The 23,627-nt window shown below is 43.6% G+C and overlaps 1 protein-coding gene and 1 non-coding gene across 4 annotated transcripts in view; one reads left to right on the top strand and one right to left on the bottom strand.

Annotated features, from left to right (window-relative positions):
* Tmem117 (transmembrane protein 117) overlaps positions 1 to 23,627 on the bottom strand; it is a 467,221-nt gene that overhangs the window by 382,070 nt on the left and 61,524 nt on the right. The window lies entirely within an intron of this gene.
* Positions 12,669 to 12,798, top strand: LOC117719421 (small nucleolar RNA SNORA17). Its single transcript, XR_004608156.1, has one exon. It is a non-coding gene; the product is annotated as a small nucleolar RNA SNORA17 (small nucleolar RNA).

Raw genomic sequence — 23,627 nt, 5'->3', positions numbered from 1 at the left:
GCCTCCCTTGAGGAAATGCCTCCATGAGATCCAGCTCTAAGGCATTTTCTCAATTAGTGATCAAGGGTGGGAGGGTGCCATCCCTGGGCTGGTAGTCCTGGGTTCTATAAGAAAGCAGGCTGAGCAAGCCAGGAGAAGCAAGCCAGTAAGTATCATCCCTCCATGGCCTCTGCATCAGCTCCTGCTTGCTGACCTGCTTCAGTTCCAGTCCTGTCTTCCTTTGGTGATGAATAGCAGTGTGGACGTGTAAGCTGAATAAATCCTTTCCTCCCCAACTTACTTCTTGGTCGTGATGTTTTGTGCAGGAATAGAAACCCTGACTAAGACACACAGCAATACCATCTCTGAGCACTTACCTCAAGGACCCCAAAAATTATTTCACAGAGATACTTGCTCATCTGTGCTTACTATTCACAGTTGCTAAGTTATGGCCCAAACTGGGTGTTGAACAACAGCGGAGTGAATGGACCCAGTGTTATATCTGCACAGAGGACTCTTCTACCCTAAAGACTACAATGACATATTGTTGACCATCAAGTAGAAAGAATGATAGACAGTCATATTAAGCAAACGAACTTAGTCTCACAAATACAAACAAATTGTCAGCTCAAGCATGATCCTGTATTTTATAGAGATAAATAAAACCATGTATGTATATATAACATAAAGGTAGAAGCAAACGTCCTGGGGGACTAATTCAAAATTAGCTTCATTCCTTCTGTTTGTTGTTGGGTGAAGTAAACACTGGAAAGGCAACCTAAGAGAGAAAGGATTGGTTTGGGCTTCTGTTTCAGGCAGATCTCATCACAATGGGGACCAAACAGCAGCAGGTGCTTGGGACTGCTGGTTGCATTGCATGGATAGACAGGAGCAGGCATTGCATGCATAGACAGGAGCAGGCATGGCATACATAGACAGGAGGCAGACATTGCATACATAGACAGGAGCAGACATGGCATGCATAGACAGGAGGCAGGCATCGCATGCATAGACAGGAGGCAGAGGGAGGCAAAAGCTCATTTTTATTTTATTTTATTTTATTTTATTTTATATTTTATTTACATTTCAGATGCCATCCCCTTTCCCCATTTCCCCTTCCTAGAAAACCCCTATCCCATGCCCCCTTTTCCTTTTTGCTTTTATCCAATTTTTTAAATGTTAATCAAAGGCTTTATATGTTTGGTAATGCTCAATCAGAAGTGTAACCCAATACCCAACCTAGATATAGCAACTATCTTTGACTGGTGGAGACACTTAGCAAGCTTTCTCCTTTCTCTGTAACCTGGAAGCCAAACTAGGGATAATGCCACCACTTTTAAGCTGAGTCTTCCCACCCTGATTAACCTAATCTCAATGGTCCTTCACAGTGTTCTGTTTTCTAGGTGACTCTAGATCTGGTCAAAGTTGATTGCCATGATGAACCATTACAGGACAAGAGGGAGGGGCATGGAGAGAGAGTATTACTCAACATACATTGCATATTCATTATATATTTGCATATGTCTATCCAGTACCATGTGCAATGAACATAAACAATTTTCAAAGGACCTTTTAAAGGTTATACTTGAGGAAGAATTCACCTAACCAGCTGTAATCGCAGAGGAGACATCTGTGGCAGGAGTAAACAGGTTGTTTACAATAAACCATAAACAACCATCAAACAAAAAGACCACCTGTGTGAAAATACAAAATCATCGCAAGTTTTGTGGCATTAAGAAGATGAAAACTAAAAAAAAAAAAAAAATCTAAAAATAAAATCCCTTGTAAGTAAAAACACCTTGATAAGTGACCATGAAATGACATCACACATCTCGGTGAAGCACAGAGATTAGAATCACAGGCACCACAATCTCAAGCATTTCTCAAACTGTTGCCAAGGATTAAAAAGCAGAGGAACCCCTTTCTTAGAAGATAAGGTTTTGGAGTCTGGAGTCAGAAGCTTGCTGTCTACTTGGCAGAGCTTTTTCAAGTGACCAGAGAGAATGACTGACCAGGCAAGTGTTTGATGGTGGTCCTGGCTGACAGACTGACAGCTTCCTGGGATCCCAAGTCACCCGGTTGGACTGTTGTCACAGTGCACATGGAAAAGCTTTGTTATGGAGGTTTGTTCCCATGCAGGCCTCTGAGCTTTGAGTTAACCCGACTGACTCACGGTAATGGGTAAAATTAGTTCAATAATTACTCTGAAAACTATTAGGAGCACATTAGAATCTGAAGCATGGGAATGCGTGAAGAAAACGGACTACCATTCGTAGAGGTATAAAGATATCTGAGGACAAACTATGCTGGGGTGATATTCATGGCTGGTGGCTGGTTGTTTCATCCTAGGATAAGCTGATATTATAATGACAGAGAAAAGAACTTTGTGAAAGTAACTCCTGCAGCACCAATGACCAGTAATTAAGTAGTTTTAAAGGTCAGCATTAGTGTGGTAAATGTCACTTGTGACATTTTTTCCTCTACTCTAATTTACACCATGTGTCACAGCTTATCATACACTGTGGCCTTTAGTCAGAGAGTCGGGGCCTACGTTACCAGTAAGCAATTGCCGTGAGCGATCAGTGTCCATGCCAGACGAACGAATAGTGAAGCTACAGCTGCGGTGTTCATAGCTCGTTTCTCTTTAAGTATTCAGAAAAGATTGCTTCCAATACTTAATTTTAACATGAAACTTACTACATGTCCCACTTATGTGAAGAAGAAAACAAATGAAAACCAGAAAGACATGCCAGACTTTTCATAGCTAGCGAATGGCATTTCCGGAGAAGACGTCGAGATCTATTATTTTATTTATTCTCCATTTAGCAGGAATACACAGTAATAAAAGTGATTTAGTGGTGGAGTAATCTATCCAGACATTATTCTAATACTAGGTGTCTATTACTTACTATAAACGTATTATAAATTGCATTCCTATGTGGAACCTCACAAATATAACCTTCCATGAATTAAATACTATTTCAGAGAACTGACATTTTTTTCTGTCTGAGGGTATAAAAATCTGTGGTTAGGATGCTTGTATATTTTTCAATACTTATAATTCCAAAAACTGTCTGCGCTGGATGCAGTCATATGACTATAAAAAAATAAAGTTGATTGCTTTTATGTTGCATTAACTTCAAGTTATGAAAGAAAAATACCATCTTACAAGTTGCTGCTTAATCAACTATGCAAACCTGTAACTTCAGAGATACTGGTAGGAAAATTTCTCCAAATATCAGCTAATCTTAATTAATGCCTTGTATAATCTAAAAGCAGCTATTTGCCAATCACCCATGAAGGGTTTGTAGGGACAAAGATTGATATTATCACAGACTAGATGCTTCTATGGCTGATTAAGAACATGTAAAATCAAACCGACACCCACTGCAGGTTACATTAAAGTCAATGTCACACTAGACATTGACATGTAAACAGGAAACACACTAGTTTGCACATACAGTGTGTGGGGGGGGTGGGTGGGTGGGGGGGGTGTGTGTGATTGCTTTTAGATAAGTTTCATTGTATTCACTTTTATTGCTGTGCCTCTGAACTATCCCAGTTCCACTGGGATATTCCACTAACAATAAGATTTACATAAAAGATTAAATGGTGTTTGTCTACTCCCTAGTCCAGGCAGTTTCCCTCTAGGCAGAGAGTGATCAGGTAGCCATCAACAGCTTAACATTGCCACTTGCTGGAGAGAAGAAGCTTGCACATTTTGCAAGAAATAATATCATATCGTCTTCCCCACTGCAGAAGAGAGAATGCAAAGACTGTAGGAGCCAGAGGTGGTAGATGACCACAAGGAAACTGTTCTCCAGACCCAGCAGTTAGACATGCATGACCTTACACACTAATTGATACCATTAATATAGAACTTGTTCATTTCACCCCTCAAGGAACTTGACATTCAGCTGAGGAAGTGATATGGACGGAAAGAAAAGGCAAACAAGATGAGATTGCACAGCGCTTGAGCCGCATGCTATACTACAAGAGAGAAGAGCGAAAAGGGAGAGCGACAGGGTGGTAAAATGAACTTGCTTGAGGTCTCCCTCTCGGATACAGCCTCTCGCACGATAGCTCTTTCAAGCTTCTCACCAAGCTTTCAGCTGTGTAACTGTCTAGTTTGTGGATGAAGGATAGACGTTCAGAGGTTCTGCATGGTCTCCGAGTCACACAGCTGGTGAGTGGGATGCCTCTGGTTTAAACCCAACCCACTTAGACTTCCTCAGCTGCCTTTTCTCTGTGTGTGGAACAATAACTCCCGGTGAGATTCTATGCAGAGGCAACCAAGCACAAGAAAATGGGGAAACACAATCCTTCAGCTACCCATCTGCCAAAGGGTTGCTGCAATGCTCTGCCTGCCCGTGAGCAAAGGAAGCATCTTCGTGCGGAAAGCACTTCTGTACACCGTGAAGTACCCAGAATAGATCTAACTACAGGAAAGGACACAGACAGCTCTAAATACAAATATCACAGAGCTCAGGAAGAAAAATCCCACAAGAGAAAAGAGCAGAAAATGCCATGGGGTGCAAATAAGGAAAGAGAATATTATTTTAAGAGAATTAATAAAGCCAGGGGTTTTTTTTTAGTGGAAGGCTGGGTACCTGTTCCAGAATGCTTCTCTGTTGCTGTGATAAAACCTGTTGTTATAACATAACACTGACCAAAAGGGGAGGAAAGGGTTTGTTTCAGCCTACAGTTAGAGCAGGAGGAAAACTAAGATAGGCACACGGAGTGGGGAACTAAAGCTGAGGCCATGGAGGAATGAAACAGATGGGCTTACTCTCTCTTGCTCACTCAGCTGTGTGTTTATACTACTCAGGACTGCTTGCTCAGTGATGGCCCCACCCACAGTGAGCTGGGCCCTCCCACATCAAGCATCAATCATGACAATGCAGCACCACAGACATGCTCACAGGCCAATCTGATGGAGACAATTCTTCCACTGAGGTTTCCTCTTTCCAGGTGCATCCAATTAAAAACCAGCATTATCTATCCATCACAGCCGTTGTATAATAACGGCAGCCAAAGACTCCAGTTGCAGAAGTCACTGTGAGTCACACGTAGCAGTGGAGAAACTAACAGAAAACAGCAGTGTCTCTGAAGTGTAGACACAGGAAGGGGTGGACTGCAAATACCCAGCTAAGACACTGCACCTGACTATGGACCAGTGAACAGCTGCACTTCCAAGCAGAGACGGGGCTGTCTTGGACTTATGCTCTGTAAGACACATTTACAGAATGTCATTCACGTTTAAAGGATGCATTTTAAAACACTCCTGAAATAACACAATGGGAAGTACTGGGTTTCAGGAGGAGTGATGATAATAAAAGGTATGTTTAAAGAGAGAAAAGCATGCAAGAATCTCTACAGATGGAAGCTATACTTAGTGAGGGCTGAGGAGGAGAGAAGACGATGATTCAGTCACAGGGCGAGCAGTAAGAGGAGAACACAAGGAGACAGCTGCAGATGGTTGGTGTGGGAGCACCATGGCTAAAGGAAAGGCAACTGCATCCAGCAAACATCAGCCTGGAAGAGACTGAGAGGGATAGAGACAGGAGTGCCACTGGATCTGCGGACAGTGCCTCAAATGGTATCAGTTTTGATCTGCGCAGTGAGCTCTTGAACATTACACACTGAAACATCATTAAAGCAGTTGCCACCAAAAGAGACCTACAAATCAAATAAAAACCACCATTGTCTCATACCTGTCAAAATGGCTTTTTAAATATTTATTTATCTGGTTGTTCAAGACCAAGTTTGTCCTGGCTGTCCTGGAACTCTCTCTTTCTGTAGATCAGGCTGGCCTCCAACTCACAGAGATCTGCCTGCCTCTGTCTCCTAAGTGCTACAAGATGGATATTGTTGAGGTTTGGTCTGCTGCGATGCCTTGTAATGCTAAGTCCTGCCCCCAAGGTCTAGGCCTAGGAGTGAATTCTCATGTTTACAGGCTGGTTAAATTAAATTGGCTACAGCCAATTAACTGGAGGGATTAAAGGTTGGTGGTTTTTTAGTTACCTGGTTGAGGATGGAGAAGAGAGAGAAGTGAAGAGAGACCAGGGGGAAGAGGATGAAGAACTCAGGGAGAAGAAGAGGGGAGATGGACCATGAGCACGTGGCCAGGAGAAACAGCAAGTATCTGGAGTACACCACTGGGGAGGTAGCCAGGCCAGCAGTGAGAAGAGCAGATCAGGGGTTACCCAACAGTAACTGCCAAAGCCAAATAAAATAACCATAGTCTGAGTCTCATTTATTTGTATGTTAGTCAGAGATATGTTTAAATTGATTGTACTATAGGTATTATTAACAACAACAAAAGGTTAGTAATAGCTAGGATGTGGAAAAGTTGTAACTCCTAGATAGTGTTGGTGGGAACCAAAAATGATGCATCCAATATGAAAAACACTATGGAAGCCCCACAAAAAATTAAAGTTAGGGCTGAGCATAATTCTAAGAATAATCTCTTACCCATGGTCATGTAAGCAGTCCTTATTAAATTATTAAATTCTCTCTCTCTCTCTCTCTCTCTCTCTCTCTCTCTCTCTCTCTTTCTCTCTCTCTCTCTCTCTCACACACACACACACACACACACACGAATGTTGAAAGGAGTATGGTTGAGAAGAGGAATGTTGGAGGACACAAAGTATTAACAGAGAGTGAATATAATCAATCACACTGCGGTGGGTTGAATGCCTGGCCAAGGGAAGTAGCACTATTAGGAGGTACAGCCTTGTTGCAGTAGGTGTGGCCTTGTTGGAGGAAGTTCATCACTGTAGGAGTGGGCTTTGAGGCCCTGTGCTTAAGTTCCACCCAATTCAGAAGAAAGCCTCCTCCTGGCTGCCTTAGAAACAAGATGTAGAATTCCCAGCTCCTTCTACAGAACCATATCTATCTGGATGCTGCCATGCTTCCCACAATGATGATAATGGACTGAACCTCTGAACCTATAAGCCAGCCACAATTAAATGTTGTCCTTATAAGAGTTGCCTTGGTCGTGGTGTCTCTTCACAGCAATGAAACCCTTACTAAGATACACATGGTGTGTGTGTGTGTGTGTGTGTGTGTGTGTGTGTGTGTGTGTGTGTGTATGTATCCATGTATGTGTCTCTATGTGTGTATCTGTGTCTGTGTGTTTGTGTATGTGTAGGTGCTTTGTGTGTCTGTGTGTCTGTGTATGTGTCTCTATGTGTGTATCTGTGTCTGTGTATGTATGTTTGGGTGTCTGTGTCTATGTGTTTGTATGAGTGTGTGTACCAATGAGGCCCACAGCTTACTGGCCTGCTCCTCACGGCACTTGCTCAGCTTTCTTCCTCACACAACCTACCACCACACAAGTAGGTACAATAGGCTGGGCCTTCCCATGTCAATCATCAACCTAAAAAATAATAAATACCCACCAAGGCTTTCCTACAGCCCAAGCTGATGGAGACAGCTTTTTAACTGTAGTGCTCTCTTCCTAGGTGACCCAAACTTGTGTCAGGATGACAAAAACTAAGCAGCCTATGCTCTAAGATTCTAAGCTTTAAAAATCACATGAAAACAACTCCTTCATAAAGTAACAATTTAAAGCTGTCTTAAAGGAGGTGTGAATAATACAACCGCTCTGAAATTCAGGTGACATTATGAAGATTCCTGGCTTTATTTTGCCCAAGAACTTTAAAAAATGAGTTCTCTGCAGACATTCACTATGGCGCAGTGAGTAAGAGGAGGAATTTCAGGACAGGAAACTGAGGCTGGTAACTGGCTTAGCCACGGCTCACTGGAGTGACAGTGAGCCAGTGTCTTACCTCTTCAGTGACTCTGTTTTCTCACATGTAAAAATGAAAGTGATAAAATTAACCACCGCATAAGACTGTTAATAGCCTTGCCTCTTAGAAGTCACTGGCTAATGTGCCTGACTGGGGAACATGTGGTGAAGGTACCTTGGTGTCCTTGCCTCATCATCAACAAACACACCTGGAGGCCTGCATGCCACCCATCATAACTAGAAGCAGACATAGGACAGTCTGGGTTAAATGGTCTTGCTAACTAATGGCTTCAGGTCATCTGAATATGTGCTAGAGAGATACAATGTCAATACAGATCTGCTGGTTGCAAGAAAGAAGAATGGACCCATGTGGGGGGCAGCAGAGGAGAGTGTTTGCTCTAAGATCTGGACTATCAGATCAGTAACCTAGATCTCCTGTAAGCCAAGCAGAAATCAGACAGTGCTAGTGACTCTGCTATGCATATCTGCCTGACTCGTGGTTTAACCCCTTCAGCACTGAGGCTGGAATAGGGAAGCCAGCAGTGGTGGCTTATGACGATTAACTTCAGAGATAAAGAGAGAGCACTGCCAGATTCAGCACTTGCATGTTCAAGCCACAGGAATGTAGCATGTGCTATTGTCCTGGTTATGGGAAAGATTTCTGAGCAAAGACATTCACACAGTGGCCCAGGTACCAAGGGAAAGGCAGTATGCTAAACACTCCATATCTATCTCCAGCAGACGGCAGAGTTCCTCAGCTAACGGGTGTATGGCATTTTAACAAAATGTAGCAAGATAAACGTGGACTCCAGAACTCAAGGCCTGAACACCGCAGAGCAGTATAATGACTCTGTAACTGCTGCCTCTCTTGTGTTCACAGGCCTGCCTGTGTGGGGCCTCTGCCTGCTGCTGTGGCCCATCAAAATATACCATGAAAGAGTATCCATGAAAGAGATACCATGAAAGAGTATCAAGAGAATATCGCTACCCCCCCCAAAAAAAACTGATCAAATTTCAAAAGGTAAGGTGCTATTGCTACTGAATGTCTCTTTTTTAATTGTTGTAAAGTCAAAATATAAAAGTCAAACTTCATGAGTCAGGCACCCTCTATATCATGGTACAGGAGTGGGCACCATCCATGTCATGGTACAGGAGTGGACACCATCCATGTCATGGTACAATATGACAATATACTGTAGCCAGCAAGATAGACTTATGATGATTTTAATGGCTTGCAGATGCAAAAATCATGAAAATAATGAATATACACAGAAATTATTGTTTCATAAGTACATGTACATGAGAAAATATACCCAAATATTAGCACTGGTGGTCTCTAGTTGACAGGATTACCAGGAGTTTTTCTTCATTAAACTCTGTTTACTAATTCAAGCAAGATTTTCCTAGGAAAACAGAAAGGTTGTCGTGTTTGACATTAAGTGCAGCGTCTTCCTACTGTGCCTTCCCCTCATGCTTCTCCCGTGCGTTTCCTCTGCTCTGAGGTCTGATCTCAGCTCTAAGTGTACCTGGGTTAAGAGCATATGCTACCTGGCACTGTTATTTATCCATCCTGATTTTCTTACTAAACCTTAATTCTCTCCTTGACACTACTGATCACCGTGGCCCAAACAAGCCTTTTGTATTATCAAACACCTGTAGAAGTAGCAGGTTGGGGATGCAGGAAGTAAGAGTCCTGATTAGCAACAGATATGCTCACATCCTCTCATCCTAATGCAAAGGCAAGTTTCTGTTTTCCTCACCACCACCACCCCTAGGGGACAGACAGACAGATGGGCAGACAGACATCGCAGAGCTCAGTAAACACGGGTTTCTCTTCTTTCTTACACCACTGGGTACCACAGAGTCATTCATGATGAACAAAGTCAAACAGTCAAGTTTCAACCTGTTGAAGCTTCCAGCTTTCTCCCCCTTCGATCTCAATGTTTCAAAAATATCTGCATGGCTTTTGGACAGCTCCTCCATGCAAAGTGAATCCAATTCTATGAATGAGAGCAAAGATGCCCACGGTCACTGCCCGATGTCATCAGCCCAGGCATGCTCAGCAGGAAAAGTAATCCACAGTTCCCTCACTGTGTCTCCTCCCAAGGCTCTCTCACACATTCAGCCTGAGGCTGCGAGCTCCAGTGGCCGGGCCTTTATCTATTCTCCTCTCCACTAACTGCCTAGCGTGGGATTGGCACACAGAAGGAGTGCTACAAGACGCTGCGCAATGAACAGTTATTTCATTCAGTCACCAAATCGGATTCAGAACAAGGATAAGATGAATAAATGTGACCCTAGCACGGCCAAAGGATATGGCGTGTGCTGACTGACCCAGATGCTCAGAAGGCTTGCCAGCCTAAGAGAGGAAGGAAGACGGGAAGAGGAGCGAGGGTCAGGGTGTGTTTTCTGGCACAACCATCTCTCTCTGCAGAGGACCATTCCAACCCTCCCTTCCTCTTTGCCTACCCCAGAGTATAAATACCACACTGGTATTTATTTGCAGGCTGTAGGCTCATAGCTTGCATTGATAGAATAGAGGGACCAAGAACCTGCTCTGTCGATCTGCTAAGTCCTCTTCAGAATGTACCATAAAGTATATCTGCCTTTCACACTGGGTATTGACACCTAATATCCAAACAGTGCACTAGAGAATTACTTGTATTGAAATGAGTCACAGAGAACCCACGAGACCTTTTGTTTACAGTTAAATTTAAAATTCGATTCCTTGTAACACTGCAGCTTTCGACTGCATTTCTGTAAACATACATGAAAACCAATTATTGTTCTTTTTCCATAATGATAGTGAACAAAGAACATGAAAGATTTCACAATGTTTCTTTATTGCTGGGTTCGAGTAGATTGTATGGATCTGTGCCTTGCTGAAATCCAATTTATATTGACATTCTAGCGATGGTTGATGCAGGCTACGAAAATATTGTGTTACCCGGAGGCCAAGGATATTAGTTCTAAACAGACTGAGAGCCAGACACGGAGGAGCTTATCTCTGCCTGCTGTTCCTTCCTAGTCCCCCACAGATTCCTTTGAATTGATCCAGCTCTCTACCAGGAAAGTAACCCTCACCATGAGTCCATCGAATGTAATCAAACCTGATCACAGTGCTGCAGGGCAGATGATCGAACTCGCATTTTACACCAGTTGAATATTTAGACACTAAGACAGTTCAAACACAAGCATGAAGCGGTATGGCACCTTTGCCACTATTGTGCCACTAAACATTTTTCTTTTATTCTGTTTGAGACCTGCCTGGAACTCACGATGTAGAACAGGCTGACGCTGTACTCACCAAGTCCCACCTGCCTCTGCCCCTCAAGTGCTGGTGTTAACGATGTGCACCACCATGCCAGGCCTCGACTTTTTTTTTTTTTTAATGTAAGACATTTTCTCATGGTGGAGAGTGAGTCTAATTTTTGAATTCAAACACTTAGCATCTGGTAAGAGCTCCTTGAAAGGTGTACTTCCTTGAATGTAAGAACCCACAGACCAGGCATGGATGAGCTTCCAAAGGTAGACAAGTCCCTTATGGAAAATGCAGTGTGCGTACATGTTTATATGTGCACATAGCCTGACAGCTGTCGACTCCTCAGAACACTTGCTGACTTTAACAAATGTACAAGCACTGCTTCATGGCCTAGACAGTGACCATTTCCCAAAATATGTCCAGTTACTCAAAATATTTTTTGAATCTTTTCCTTTGGAATGTTGTAATTAGTGAGCAATCTTGGTGATGATGAATCTTCCTTGGAGACGGTGTCTTAGTTAGGGTTTTACTGCTGTGAACAGGCCCCATGACCAAGGCAAGTCTTATAAAGGACATTTAATTGGGGCTGGCTTACAGGTTCAGACAGAGGTTCAGTCCATTATCACCACAGTGGGAGCAGGGCAACATCCAGGCAGGTACAGGTACCTGGCAGAGCTGAGAGTTCTACATCTTCATCTGAAGGCTGCTAGCAGAATACTGACTTCCAGGCGGCTAGGATGAGGGTCTTAAAGCCCACACCCACAGTGACACACCTACTCCAACAGGGCCACACCTCCTAATGGTGCCATTCCCTGGGATGAGCATATACAAACCATCACAGATGGCTTTGACTTAAAGAGAGGGAAAAGCACAGCAAGAGAATATAATAAGTAAATGAATGCATTATTTAGTCTGGTTTTGTTGTTAGTAATATAACTACAAAATACAGGGAGCTTTGGTTAGGAGATTCAAGGTAAATTAAACGCTAAAAAAAAAAAACCCATTGAAAGTCACATGGGAAAGTACCAATAAAACATCAATACTTTATCAGATAATACTAACCAAATGGGTGAAATCATCATTTATTGTTTATTTGTTGGATAGTTACTGTCTCCCACCCAGCAGTCACTCTTATAAGTGCTGGGATCACAGCTAAGAATAGCTTCTACCTTCATATCGAGTTACTCTGCTGCACACTCACCGTCCTCTTACCACACACACCTAAAAATAATTTTAAATTATCTTTTTTCATTTTTATGTGTATGCTGTTTAGTCTACGCACTATGTGTGTGTGCGTGGTACCTGCAGAAGCAAGAGAGCAATGGATCCCCTGGAACTAGAGAAAATGGTGAGCTGCCACATGGGTGAATGGACCTGAAGCCCAGACCTCTAGAAGAGCAGCCAGGGCTCTTCCGAGCCACCTCTCCGGCCCCTCTGCCACCCATTTAACAATTCAATTAATCTAACATGCATTGCCCAACAAATAAAACGTAAATGTTGACAGATATAAAGCAAAATAAAATGTAAAAGGAAGTACATTACATGAAAGCATCACGTTTGCAAAGCAAACTACTCATGGCGAACACACTCCGGTGTGTACAGAGTGAGTTGAAACAACGGAAGGGAATGGACGGGGTCTCTGTAACCGAGCACGGAAATTAAAAAGTAAACAATCCTGCCTCTGGAGGCCTTGCAGGTGTGGGTGCTATGTCACATGTACGTCAGTAGGTGGCAGAGAAGAGAGGCTATGTCCACGGTTAGTGTTCTGGCCAGTGAACACCTGAATGATTAGTAGTCTAACATTTTCTGAAAAAGTAAACCTGAGACAACCACCGACAGTCTGGTGTCTCGAAGGCTGGTCTGGGCTCCCAGGGCAGTGGGCAAGCAGGAGACTAGAAAAATTCTGCCTGGGGTGGGAATGAGCCTGGGACAGACAACCATCACATGGGGACACTGAGACCACCAAACTGGCACTCTGGGGCCCAGACAAGGCCTACCCTGATATGACCACCAGCCCAGTGCTGAGCAGGCCTGCAGACTATGCCCGAGATGAGCCCTGCCCCGTGCTATAATGCACAAGCAGAGTATAGTACTTCTGAGACCACTCCTGAGATGACCCCAGACACTCAAAGATCTGGTCACCACTAAGGAGAGCAAGAAAATGGTGGAGAAATGGAAGAGAAAGAGAAACAGAAGGACGTAGGCACAGTGAGGAGAGGCAGAGCTGGAGACTTGAGGGTAGTGAGGAACACCCTGATGTGAGTAGCCAGTGATGCCACCTGGGACCACGATAGGGTCCTGGCCTATGCTGCCACCAGGCACAACATCTGGGTTCATGGCCCTGCAGCAGCAGAGGTCTGTTACCACCAAAGGCCAGGTGGAAGTCCCTAGTCTGGACTGGCACCCAGGGACATGTTGATGTCTGAAGGTTGTGCCGAACGGGCCCCACCCCTTGCCTGGGCATTATGGGAGAGTTGGCCCTTGGTGGCATGAGAACAGGAAAGATGTTCCCAACGACTATCCAGCTGCATCACTCCAGAGAGCAGGCCCTGCACCTCTCCTGGGCAACTCAGTAGAGCTGACCCTGAGGGTGGGGGGAGGCACAGGAGATCCACCCCTGAGGGCATGAGTGTGGAGAGCTGACCCTGCCACTTGACTGCCTCATGGTGATATGGGGGAGGGAAAGATGTCCCCTGTTTCATCCCTTGCCACCTACGGCAGGCAGAAGAGGTATCACTGAGGTCATCAGAGAGGGAGACCTGGCCCTGCCTCTCTGCAGGACTGTAGAGCTGACCCTGGATGTGAGGGTTGCTGGTGAGCCAGCCCCGAGGGTGTGAGCACAGGAGAGCCAGCCCTGCCTCTTGGCCTCTCCTGGGCAGCAGGGTATAGCTGGCCATGATTGAGGGTGTGGCTGGTGAGTGGGCCCCGAGGGCATGAGAGGAGGAGAGCCCATGGGCTGACTTGCTCAGATACTTCTCAGGACCAGATCTAGTGCTATGAATTGGACCCCATCGATGAACTTACTGGAGCGCATGAAGGGCCAGGTCCTATAGGTCCAAAACTACAGGATCTCCATGAAGGTGCAATAACAGAATATCCTAGAGGAATCACAGTTTGTTCCAGTACTGAACAGTATTTCACAGTATTGAGTAGCAGAAGCCAGAGGCCTCGTACCAGACCAATAGCTCACTACAATGAACATTTGCAAGCAAAGACATGTGGACAAACAGGTAGACCGTGGGACACACTGTGACAAAATACAGCTTTAACAGTGAGATTTTTTTTCTGCTGGATGTGAAATTCACAAAGAACCTATAAAAAAACCTGTCTGCCCACCACTCCTTCTTTTCTGTAGCTAGAAAATCCAAAGGGTGTGTAATAGAATTGAGAGCATTCTAAGGAATCCTTACAATTCCAAAGCTCGAGTGCCAAGAAAGGCAGTAACACTCGAACTGTGGCTGTCATGCCTACGCTCCCTCTGTATATTAATTAATGACGGGACACTCAAGAGCAGACATTTGGATATGCAGGTATTGAAGCAAATGCTATTTGGAAATGAATAAACCGGTATAAGCAAGGACTAACTGGCTTGTATAATAAGGGAGGAGTTCTCCTGGGCGTGCAAAGCACTAACTGGAAGATTGCTTTGTTCCCTTCTGATGAACGTGAGATAAGGAGGCAGAAGACAAGGCACCATGGCCTCTGAAAAACCATCAGCTGCTACAAAGAAACCAGCTGAGGCCCAGGAAGAATTACTCCTTGGGACAGAGTCTCAGTCTGAGAAGAGTTAAGATCTGTACATCAGCAGTCTAGCTATTAACCACCTATTGTGTTCATATCCTCTGCAGACCTGAAGCCAAGGAACGTTCAATATGTGTAAACTGGGGTGAGAAGTCCACGCTGAGGGGCATGGGATGCGAAAGTTGACACCTATGTCTACAGGTTCCTATAGAGTGAGTGGCCTGCTCTGCCATTTGACCTAGCAACAGAATATTTTATCTGCCCAGTCATAGATTTTCTTACTAGTTTCACTCAGATACCAAAGGAAGTCTCTCAATGTTTTTAAAGGGGGATATCTACATTATGGGATGTTGCATATAAGCTAGGTCATACTCAGTAATTCTCATGTAAAAGGTTGAGACACGAAGAATTCCCACATCATAAAGAACTACGGATAACAATGTCCTGAGGAAAGTCTCCCATTAGCATGCTCTCTAGTGAATCTGGGTCATTTCATGATGCACGCACACGTCATACCGCACAAGAAAGGAAAGTCACCTTTTCCATTTGAGAGGATGCCAAGCTGCTCATGCAAACTGACCTTAGAAAAGCTAAAATGCTAGCTTTTTTTTTTTAAATGATAATAGACGGGGCAGTGGTGGCACAAACTTTAATCCTAGCACAAGGGAGGCAGAGGCAGGTAGATCTCTGTGGGTTTGAGATCTACAACCCTGGTCTACAGAGTGAGTTCTAGGATAGTCAGGATTACACAGTGAAACTGTCTTCAAAAACCAAAGATAGATAGATAGATAGATAGATAGATAGATAGATAGATAGATAGAAGATGGATAGATAGATAGATGATAGATAGATAGATAGATAGATAGATAGATAGATAGATAATAGATGGATAGATAGATGATAGATAGATAGATAGATGGATATAGATAGATAGATAGATAGATAGATAGATAGATAGATAGATAGATAGACAGACAGACAGACAGATAGGCAGATAGAATAATAGTATCTGCTGAAATGGCCACACATTTACTCACTAGCCCAATATTCAGCAAACACTTCATGGTTGAATATGATAGCGATGAAGGTAGAGAATGGGGCTTTGTTTCGTATTGTGGAGGGAAAGCGGAGCCCTCAGAACGGTGGTATTTGAGCACATAAAGGACTCATTGAGGCAGAGGGAACACTCGCTCACCACGCCTGGTGGGAGAAAGATGAGAAAGGACAGGATTCCTGTGCCAAGAGGTCAGATACCCGGAGCACCAAGGATAGGCACAGAAACGGTCCAGACTGGGCCAAGCTGTGATGTGAAGAACAGTCTCTGTGTTACATAATCCTTAAGAGAAACAACGCACTGGCAAGTTCTTTTTAAGAGCAGATATATCAACATTTTAACATTTTCTCTAATGTCAGCACTTCCCTGGAGCCCTCTGCCCAAACCATAGGTGTTCCTGTCATCTACTGCTCTGTCTTGTTTTTAATCTAAAAAGGGAGTGAGGGGGCTTCAGATATTACAGCCAATTGTAAATGAAATTGAATGAATATTATTAATGTTACACATGAAAATCCATCTAACTAAATTTTCTCCCATGCTGCTATTTTCATCTGTGAAGAGAGAAATGGTTTAAATCTGGCTGCTTTACTCTGTGTTCATTAACTTCCTCTGGTACTCAATTGACCCCCTGTCCTCAGCACTCAATTTTGTAAGAAAGTTCCTAATAAAATGCCAGCAAAAGGGAAATTACTCATGCCTCAGGACCTACAGTAAGAGGAAAATTTCCTTTACAGAATCTCAAGGTACACTCTTTGCTTAGTTTTTAGTCAAATATGTATGTGTGTCCGTGTGCTCATATGTGTGCACATGTATATCTGTGTGTATGTGTATTGTGTGTATATATATTATGATAAATATGTATATGTGTATGAATGTGAATATAGTATGTGTATATCTGTGGCTATATGTGTATGTACATGTATATGTGTATGTGTGTATGCATGTATCTCTGTATATGTGTATATGTGTAATGTTATATGTATGTGTATATTTATAGTGTACATGTATGCATATGTGTACATGTGTATACATGTGCATGTGTATATGTATGTATATATGTGTATATGTTTGTGTGTTTGGTGTATGAGTGTGGAGGCCTGAGTATGCTATATTATAAAGTACCTGCCATGTAGCACCAAGATAAGCCTGATGAATAGTTTATTATTTTCCTGAGTGTAACTGGACTCCATAAAAATCTAGCAATTTCAGGAGACCTTCAAATTGGCAGGACTACAGTTATTAATGTCAGCATTTAGGAATTCAATCAATACCTCCTAAGTTTCCCAGAAAAGGTCAAAAAAAAAAAAAAAAAAAAAAAAGTCTGGCGGCCTCCAGTCTGTGCTTTGAAAGTGACGGGCCGTGCGTTTTCTTTTTTTTCTATTTAAAGCTCTACTGAGCTTTTGTCCCTGCTGAGCTACTTGGAGTTTTAATCATGTATCCAGTATTTTTATTCAACTTGAAAATGTCATTTGAGTAATTAAAGATTTGTCCTCTAATCTATCAACTTAGTGCAAGTGTTAAGTAACACTGAGTCCAGGGCTGTCCCTTCTAGATCGCCATATATCCCTCTTGCTTCTAAAACATTCATAGTCACCTTTGGGTGACAGTCTCATGCTCTGTCTTATCCCAATACCCCCGCCCTGTGTCACTTAATCCCTCCTGGGTGTTCATTCCTATCTTGGGCATTGGCCCAGTAGCATCCTCACGAGGAAAGAACTTTAGCTCAGTATAGAACTAGATATCAGGTCAGCCCTGCTACTGGTCTGATAACTGACTCTAGACCAGAGTTCTAATAACAGGCTCTGCCTTGTCTCTGAAAGCAAGTGCCAATGGATCCCCTAGATGTGTTTATTAGGCCCATGTCCTATCTCCTTACAGTCTGAATGCTCAGCCTAATAAAACCATTGTCTTCCCTCTGAATATCAAAGAACTTCCCAAACAGACCTCCACCACCCATGTCTAAAATTATGTCCGAGCTCCATGGCCTTTCCATCTTAAAAATCCCTCATTCAAAGAGCATGGCTTGCCTGAGTTTCTGAACCCCCAAACCTCCTCTGCTGCAGTGAATACTGGTTGAGACTGATCTCTCTCAAGATACAAAACAGCTGGTTGTCACTCACCAACGGAAGGCAAAAGCAGTCAAAAAGACTTTTGACAGACTTACCCATTTACACGGGTTGAGTAACCAAAATCCTTACCAAAAGCCATTAAGTATTAACATGGTCTTTCCCTCTATAAATGCTATCATTATCGTCACACAATACACCAAAACCTGCACAAATCTTACATGGTACAAAAGAACTGACCAGTATTTTATGACTATTTAATGCCATTCCCTCTTAGGCTCTTGAAACAATGATAAAGCAAAGATTCCTAGTTCCTTAGAATAAGTACATTGTGGTAGTTTGAATAAGATTCCCCCCCCCAACACCCCCTCCCAACTCCAGGCTCTATGTAGGCTCATAGATTTAAATTCTTAGTCACAAAAAAGTGGCTCTATTTAAACACACTAAGTGGCATGGTCTTGTTGGAGAAGGTGTGTCACTGGGGGTGGCCTTTGTGGCTTCAAGAGTCCAAGTCAGGCCCAAGGGCTCTCTCTTCCTGCTGCCTGTGGATGCAGAACTCTCAGTTCCTCCTCCAGCACCATGTCTGCCTGTGTGGTACCATGTTCCCCACCCTGATGATCACGGACTAAACCTCTGAAACCGTAAGCTGCCCCAATTAAACGTTCTTTTATTATAAGAGTTGCTGTGCTCATGGTGTCTTTCCATAGCAATAGAACACTGACTGAGGCATATACAATCTCCTTTTTGAAATGTGGATCTTACAAGTGCCTTCCTTGCTTCGTCTGCTTGTCATAGATCCTCCAAGAAGTCACAGGTCCAGGACACTCTCCTTCTGTCACTCTGTGAGTAGAACTTTCATTTTAGCTCACGGGGTTCTTGCTAAAGAAGATGAGAAGCATGCATTGGTTAAAGAAAGCTGAGAGAGTTACATATTGCTAGAGCCCTTGTAGAAAAATAGCTCTCATGTCTGCCGTGGGGACAGAACATACTCTGCTCCTTTGAAAATGCCACCGCACAGTGGCTTCTACCGCCGTTTAAAAAGTCAGCACATTTCCTGAAAGCTCTTCTCTAGAGGCTCTTCCTACAAGAGACACTGTGAAAAAGATTTAGATACAAAGACGTTTGCATGATATTAACAGACAAGAAAAAAAAAAGAAAGGAAAAAAGAAAAGGTCAGCAGAAGGAATGGTTACAATGGTTACAATGTATCTCTGTGAAACCTGGCAACCATTAAAAGTCATGTTAGCTCATGAAACAACAAAGAGCCGGGGATGATTTAGGAACAAAAACACATTCACCTTAGTCCAGAATTGTAGAACAGTGTCTGACTTTTCTTTACTGGAGTCAGAGCTAGGCTCTCAAGCAGCGCAGGCTGACCTTAAGATCACTAAGTAGCCAAAGATGACCTAGACTTTGGGTCTTCCTGCCTTCACCTTCCTAGTGCTGGACCACTGGGGCTGGGTTTATGCAGAGCCCGGAACTGAACCTATGGCTCTGTGCACACGAGGAAAGCACAACACCCCTCTTCCAGCTAAGTCACATCCCTAGCCTTTCACTTTATTCATTGCCTTCTTCCCTTTTGTTTTTCTCCTTCCTTCCTTCCTTCTTTCCTTCCTTCCTTTTCTCCCTTCTAACTCCCCACATTTGTCGTGATCTCTAAATGCTCTGTACAAAACATGTATCACTTTTTAAGCAGACTGTATTTTTATTTTTTTTAATCGTGTGCATGTTTATGAAAGTGTGTGCTTGTGCGATGCCTGCAGAACCAGAAGAGGGTATTAGATCCCCAGAATTGGAGTTACAGAATAAAGTCACCCAATGTGGGTGCTGGGAACTGAACTCAGGTCCTCTGCAAGAGTAGTACGCACATCCTGACGGCTGAACCCTCTCTCCAGCCCCCTTAGTCATCGCTTTTAGAGTAAACTCTCAACAAATAAGAAAATTAAATAAGTAAGTAAGTAAGTAAGTAAATAACAAAGGGGCTTAAGTTTGATGGAGTGAAAATATCTTCAAGTATCATACAGCAGGAATCAGTTTCTCCATAGATTCTTTAATACGTGAGGGAGGTGACCTCCCAGAAGAGCTGTGCTTGCTGCTCCAGTTTCCCACTCTACCCATATGGCAGCTAGAAGTGATGACACTGAGAGCCAATGAAGCAGACTGCTCCATGGGTAGAAACAAAGATTTATCCAGGATTAAACCACCAGGGCCATTTTGGGGTGTGGGCTTGGGGTAGGGTGGAGAAGAGCAAAATGGCAGAAAAGATAGCAGATTTTATATGACACTCATTAGGGTGGAGATGTGAGCTGATACAGGCTGTCTGGATTGATCCAGACTAGGTGCCCTTGGCAGAGGAAGTTGACCTTTGGAGGAAGGCTAAGGGAGGTTCCTGGGGAACAGAACTGTCTTAGTAGATCTGCTTTTCCAGTGAAAGGGAACCTTTACACTTGTTTTCCTGGCAGCAATCCTGCTGTTTACCTGGCCAGAGTCCTTCTATTTAGGACACTGTCACGAGCACTGCCTTTGGGAGTCAGGGGGACTTTGGTTCTGGCAGTAGCCATCCCCATCACCACAACGTTGCCCTAGCAGCTCACTGAGATGAACTTTAAGGAAAAAAGCAAGCAAATAAACCAACCAACCACCGAACTGGATCTAAACACCTTTTCAAATGCATATGTCAAAGCAAACCCCTCGGATTAAAACACAGAAGGTGTGCACTGCAGTTAAGAGACTTGGGTGTTTATGAACACACTCAGGAAATAGCACTGAGTGGACTCCAAATCTAAAGATATAAAGTCACACTGAATTTAAAACCAACCAGTTGCTGGGCGGTGGTGGCGCACGCCTTTAATCGCAGCACTTGGGAGGCAGAGGCAGGCGGATTTCTGAGTTCGAGGCCAGCCTGGTCTACAGAGTGAGTTCCAGGACAGCTAGGGCAACACAGAGAAACCCTGTCTCGGAAAAAAAAAAAAAAAAAAAAAAAAAAAAAAAAAAAAAAACAGTTTAATAGGAAAGGGGCACAGGTGGTGTCAACACTGCTGTCCACTTTGGGCCAGCTTTACAGCCTTATGTACTCAGGATAAAATGGATGTATGTATGAATCCTCATTATAAGCTTGTTCAGGTCTCAGGAAGCCATTGGTGCAAAGCCACCCATGAAGCAGTGGCAGATCCAGCTCTCCTGCCTGCAAACCCAGTTTCTCTGCTGCACCACTTGGGCCTGGGCACAAAGTGGACACTAAGCACTGTGCTCAGAACAGCAGTCACACTTCCTAAAGAATCCAAATGAGAGGAAAACATTTAAACGTTATAAAAAATTCCAGAGGGTTTTTTTCCTTACAAAATTGGCCTATTAAGAAAACACAACACAATCTCCTAAGTATGTCCAATAAACAGAATTCAAAATACACTAATTTCCTGTTGTGAGTAAACATGACTGCAATGTGACATTTGTTATTATTGCTACTTTGAGACTCATGTGGTCCTCTGGTGTTTCACACTCCATATAAAAACCCCCTAGCACATACTGAAGATGAGTTTATCTCTTTGAGGATACAGAAGAGTTCAGAATCGTTTACAGTTATGAAGATCAGTTACCAAGGCGCCTTAGAGAGGGACTCGTCAGCACAGACATTCAGACAACTGAGTTTAGAAAACCTGACTCTCATTACATCACAAACTCATTACTAACAGGATGCCTTCCACTAGAGCCAAGGAAAACATTTGGGGTTTCCTAATCAAACATACTCAGGACCAGACTTGAAGCAATGGGGTTACATAAAGCAGCCACTCTCCTGTGCCAGGACTAGGATTGTACAGAATACTCAGCAACATTAAACATTTCTTTGTGAGGCCAGGGGCCACGTACTGAAGATCTTTTAATCTTGGCTAAATGCCTGGTTATCTGAATATCTCGCATTCTCACATATCCACTGATTGACACTACTGCATCCTAGCTGAAAGTAGTAGTCACTATCTTCCTGAGGTGAAGTGGAATCTACAAGTTTTTGACTCAGTCAAATAGGCCACCTTCCTGCTACTGGAATTCCACTTCCACCTTAGAGCCAACCCTACTCTCTGTAGATCTTCTTAGACTCCGCTGGCCTACTGTGAGCACTAATGAATCAGTTCAAGAGTTGGATTTCAAGGCAAGTATAATGTAAGAGAAGCAGCTCGCTCGAGTACAAACAGGTCTGTGTGGGACATTGTGAGGTAAGTTATTTAACACCAACATCACATGGTGCTCTCACCCATGGAAACCTATCTGGAAGACACTATAGTAGGCCAACGAGACCATCTCACTCCTGGGACTCTGGCATGCACGTTTTTCTTGTATCCTAGATATCTGGAATGGATCACAGAGAAGAAGAAAATGGCCTCCGTCTTCCACCCAAATCTACATTCATTTGATCTTCACGTGTGGGATTGAAGGAGGGTCTGTGTTTCCCATTACTCTCATAGTCATAATGATCATTGTTAATCATAAAGTGTCCTCAAACTCCAGCCTGACACTAAAGGTACCTAACAATGTGAGAAAGCTCATAACCAGATCACTAAAGGAAAAAGTATACCATTTTCAGAAAATAAAAAGGCGCAAGAACTCAGACTCATTGAAAGGAAGTTCTTTAAAATGCATACAAGATCTATGCATAGCCTCTTAGAGGGGAATATTAGGAATCTTTCTTGATCTGTTAAGTTTCAGACGACAATAAGCAAAACCATAGAAGGCAGAAATCAGGGATCTGAGCGAGCAGGAGGATGGAGAAGGAGGAGCAGGCAGGAGGATCAAGAAAGGATGTGTAAAGTGTGTGTTCTGTTAAACATCATCTGCATAGAGATGGCAGTAGATGCCGGAGAGATTGACTGGAACAATGGGAGCTTGAAGTGGGACAAAAGCCAGAATAAAACTATGTTCAACGGAACAGAGAAGGAGCTTCAGCTGGCAAGTGCGGAGGGGCCATCGGGTGAGAGAGCAACGGGATAATTCAGTACCACACATGCAAAGGGAAACAACCATGCCAAGAAGGTAGCTCGGAGCAGGAGCGTAAGACTATAGCACAAGACTGAGGTGTGTGCGTTCTGAGAAGACTGGGCCCAGTGCTGTGCTGGTGACAGCAATATAGATGGAAAGAGAGGGCTCCATGCAACTGTAGTAAAGGATTGACTTAACATCGTGAGAATCTCATGGGGACAGACGCTAAAGCCCAGGCTTACAGGGAGGAGAAGCATTTAGGATCAGCTCACCCAGAGCCTTCATAGTCTGCTCACCTGTATCTGCTTCTCTTAGGGCAGCCTCCTCTCCTTGAGCACTGGCCAGTATGATCAAAATGGTCACCAACTCAATCACACATTAACAGGGCCAAAGTATTCACTCAACTGGAAATGATGTCCTTGTCTTAATACACACGTGTGAAAGAAGATGATCTGATACACCATTGGCCAGCCAGTGAGTCCATCAACCTTGGGTGATGAGAACATTCCATCCAGTTAGCCGTGGGGAGGGAGGAGGAAGCCATGTGGCCTAATCATGTCCACCCAGACCTTCTGTAAAGGTGATGGACTTGAGGCAGACCTGGAAGACGTGGTCAAGGTGGATCGTGAACATTATGTTCAGCCAACCTTGAAGTGGCTGCTAGAATTAACTCAGTGCTCAAATCACATAAAACCGCCCACCCCATACTTACTGATACACACTCAACTCACAGTGCCTCTTCCTGAGCATCATCACAGTGGGGGACTCAAGGAGCTGAAAATAATCATGTTTACAAATGAT

Source organism: Arvicanthis niloticus, chromosome 13 (genome assembly GCF_011762505.2).
Source record: "Arvicanthis niloticus isolate mArvNil1 chromosome 13, mArvNil1.pat.X, whole genome shotgun sequence".
NCBI lineage: Eukaryota > Metazoa > Chordata > Mammalia > Rodentia > Muridae > Arvicanthis > Arvicanthis niloticus.
This window is presented reverse-complemented; position numbering and strand designations above follow the sequence as displayed.